Below are 3,987 nucleotides of genomic sequence, written 5' to 3'. Positions count from 1 at the left end.
TGATGGCGGCCACTCTTGAGGATCCAGAAAGTCTAAACCTTGTCTGTGGTATTTCGAGTAGGATTCAATGTTTGAATGGCTGTGACGAGCTTCAAACTCGCGATTGCTGGGCGTGATGACAAACGCAAAAGGATCAATGGATCCTATTCCAACATGATCGAGAACCAACAGCTGATTAGCTGTGCTGTGACAGAGCATCTGGAACGTTTTCACTGAGAGGATGGGAGGTAGCCACTGATAATGGTGACACCCTACATACAGCTTGCCATGGAAGGAGCCTTGCGTGTGGAAAAGGATTTCAAGGAAGAGTTGAAGTTCAGAGGACAAAGCATCTCCAAAACCCCAACATATTCTTCATTAATAAAGTAACAATTACTTATTCCAAACACTTTTACTTCTTACAATTAAATCCAAATAACCTTATTGACATCCTGACTAAGATTAATAAAATAAACATAGATTGCTTCAAACCAATAATCTCCGTGGGATCGACCCTTACTCACGTAAGGTATTACTTGGACGACCCAGTGCACTTGCTGGTTAGTTGTACGGATTGCAAATTCGTGCACCAGTCACATAGGGTTGTCTTGGTACAAGCACCTTCTAATGTGCATGGTATCATAAACCTTCCTGGATCTCGAAGTTTCTCTGGTAAGCTTTTCAGAATGACTGCACTGCATTCTTCAGTGAGAAACATTTTTTCAGTTTCACTCCAATCCTTCTTATGACTTAAGATCTCTTTCATGAACTTAGCATAAGAAGGTATTTGCTCAAGTGCCTCTGCAAACGGAATCTTTATTTCAAGAGTTCGTAGATAGTCTGCAAAGCGGGCAAATTGTTTATCCTGTTCTGCTTGGCAGAGTTTCTGAGGATAAGGCATCTTGGCTTTATATTCTTCAACCTTAGTTGCTGCAGGTTTATTCCCTACAGAGGTGGTTGGGGAAGCCTTTTTAGAGTGGTTACTATCAGCACTCTCAGGTGTCTGATTCCTCATTGGCGTTTGAACGCCAGGACTGGGTGAGGAATGGGCGTTTAACGCCAACTTTTCCCCCCTTTCTGGCGTTTGAACGCCAGAACTGGGCAAGGAATGGGCGTTTAACGCCAACTTTTCCCCCCTTTCTGGCGTTTGAACGCAGGAGTATTCCTCTCTGGGCTCTTACTGTTCTCAGAGGGATTTTGGGCAGTGGTTTGGTTATCCTCTGTCAGTTGTTACTTTTTTGGCTTTTTGCCACTTTGAGCAGTGTTATTCAATGTCTTCCCACTCCTCAGTTGAACTACTTGGCATTCTTCTGTTATCTGTTTAGATAACTGCTGTTTTGTCTGATTCAACTGTGATTCTATGTTCTTGTTAGCAATTTTAGTTTCTTGGAGCATCTCTATAAATTCTGCTAACTGTTTTGTCATCAGATGTAATTGCTGATTAAGCTCAACAATCTGTTCTTGAGGATTAGGATCAATAGCTACTGCCATAACTTCTTCTTTTGTAGAGGACTCATTGCTTGAGTATAGATGTTGATTTCTAGCAACCGTATCTATGAGCTCTTGAGCCTCTTCAATCGTCTTCCTCATATGTATAGATCCACCAACTGAGTGGTCTAGAGACATCTGAGCTTTTTCTATAAGCCCATAGTAGAAGATGTCTAACTATACCCACTTTGAAAATATTTCAGAGGGGCATTTCCTTAGCATACCTCTGTACCTCTCCCAGGCATTATAAAGGGATTCATGATCCTCTTGTTTAAAGCCTTGGATGTCTAGTCTCAGTTGTGTCATCCTTTTTGGACGGTAAAATTGATTCAGGAATTTGTCTGATAACTGTCTCCATGTTTTTATACTTGCTGTGGGTTGGTTATTCAACCACCTCTTAGCTTGATCTTTTACAGCAAATGGAAACAGTAATAATCTCTAGACATCCTGATCCACCTCTTTATCACGTACTGTGTCAGCAATTTGTAAGAACTGTGCCAGAAACTCAGTAGGTTCTTCCTATGAAAGACTGGAATACTAGCAATTTTGCTGCACCATGATAATGAGTTGAGGATTTAGCTCAAAGCTGCTTGCTTTAATGGGAGGTATACAGATGCTACTCCCATATGCAGCTGTAATAGGGTTAGCATATGACCCAAGAGTCCTTCTGTACTGCTCAATTCCACTTAGGTCCATGATGAAGAAAGGAAAATGATATGGATTCACAAGTAAAGTAAATTTTTTTTTAATTAGGAATGACCGAAAATAATAAAATAAAGTAGAAAAGAAAATAAAATAAATTTCGAAAACTAAAAGAAAATACAATTACAGCAAATTGAAAACTAGATTAATTAACTAATTGAAAAAGATTTTGGGATTAGCAATTAAAAAGATATGATTGAAAATTATTTTGAAGAAGATATGAAAAGATCAATTTTTGAAATTAGAATTTTGACTTGACTAAAAAAAGATATGATTTTGAAAAAGATTTGATTTTTTTTGAAGTGAGGAAAGAGAAAAACAACAAAATGACACTAAACTTAAAATTTTTAGAAAATCAAACACAAATTTTGGAAAATTTAAAGGAAAACACAAAGAAGACACCAAACTTAAATTTTTAAAGGTAAAGAAACAACTAAGACTATGCAAATTCGAAAAATTAAGAGAAAGTAAAAGCATGCAATTGACACCAAAGTTAAAATATGAAACTAGACTCAAATAAAAGACTCTAAACCAACAAAATAAAATACTCCTAATCTAAGCAACAAGATAAACCGTCAGTTGTCCAAACTCGAACAATCCCCGGCAACGGCGCCAAAAACTTGGTGCACGAAATTGCAATCACACTTTTGCAATTCCGCACAACTAACTAGCAAGTGCACTGGGTCGTCCAAGTAATACCTTACGTGAGTAAGGGTCGATCCCACGGAGATTGTCAGTTTGAAGCAAGCTATGGTTATCTTGTAACTCTTAGTCAGGATATCAATAATTCTCAGGTTTAATTGTGAAAAGTAGAAGAACATGAAATAAATACTTGTTTTGCAGTAATGGAGAACAGGTTGAGATTTTGGAGATGATCTATCTTCTGAATCTCTGCTTTCCTACTGTCTTTTTCTTCATACACGCAAGGCTCCTTCCATGGCAAGCTGTATGTAGGGTTTCACCGTTGTCAATGGCTACCTCCCATCCTCTCAGTGAAAATGTTCAACGCGCTGTGTCACAGCACGGGTATTCATCTGTCGGTTCTCGATCATGTCGGAATAAAATCCAGTGATTCTTTTGTGTCTGTCACTAACGCCCCACAATCGCGAGTTTGAAGCTCGTCACGGTCATTCAATCCCTGAATCCTACTCAGAATACCACAGACAAGGTTTAGACCTTCCGGATTCTCAAGAATGGCCGCCAAATTATTCTAGCTTATACCACGAAGATTCTGATTAAGGAATCCAAGAGATATCCACTCAATCTAAGGTAGAATGGAGGTGGTTGTCAGGCACACGTTCATAGGTGAGAATGATGATGAGTGTCACGGATCATGATGCGCTATAACTGGGTATAGCTACGATTAAGGGAAATTGCACAATCGGCAAAATTCCCTTCCGGCAAGTGCACCGGTTATCGTCAAGTAAAATCTCACAATAGAGTGAGGTCGAATCCCACAAGGATTGGTTGAATGAGCAATTCGAATTAGAAGTTTGATTAGTTGAGCGGAATTAAGAATTGGGTGTGAATTGCATAAAGTAAATTGGCGGGAAATGTAAATTGCAAGGAATTGAAATGACTAAATCTTAAATTGCGAGAATTAAAGTGCGAGAAGTTAAATTGCTGAAATTAAAAGGGAATTGGGGTGATTGCATAAATTGAAATTGCAGAATGTAAATGGAAAAGGATAGATCAGAGAGAGAAGTTTATTGGGTGTTAGGAGATATTGAGATCTCCGAATCAAAACATTTTTATCTCTTCCTCAACCAATGCATTCATTGAATTTTGCTTGGCAATCTTATATGATTGGATCCCAAT

This window comes from Arachis duranensis, chromosome 4 (genome assembly GCF_000817695.3).
Source record: "Arachis duranensis cultivar V14167 chromosome 4, aradu.V14167.gnm2.J7QH, whole genome shotgun sequence".
Classification (NCBI taxonomy): domain Eukaryota; kingdom Viridiplantae; phylum Streptophyta; class Magnoliopsida; order Fabales; family Fabaceae; genus Arachis; species Arachis duranensis.
The sequence above is the reverse complement of the archived record's forward strand: the minus strand, read 5'-3'. Positions refer to the sequence as shown.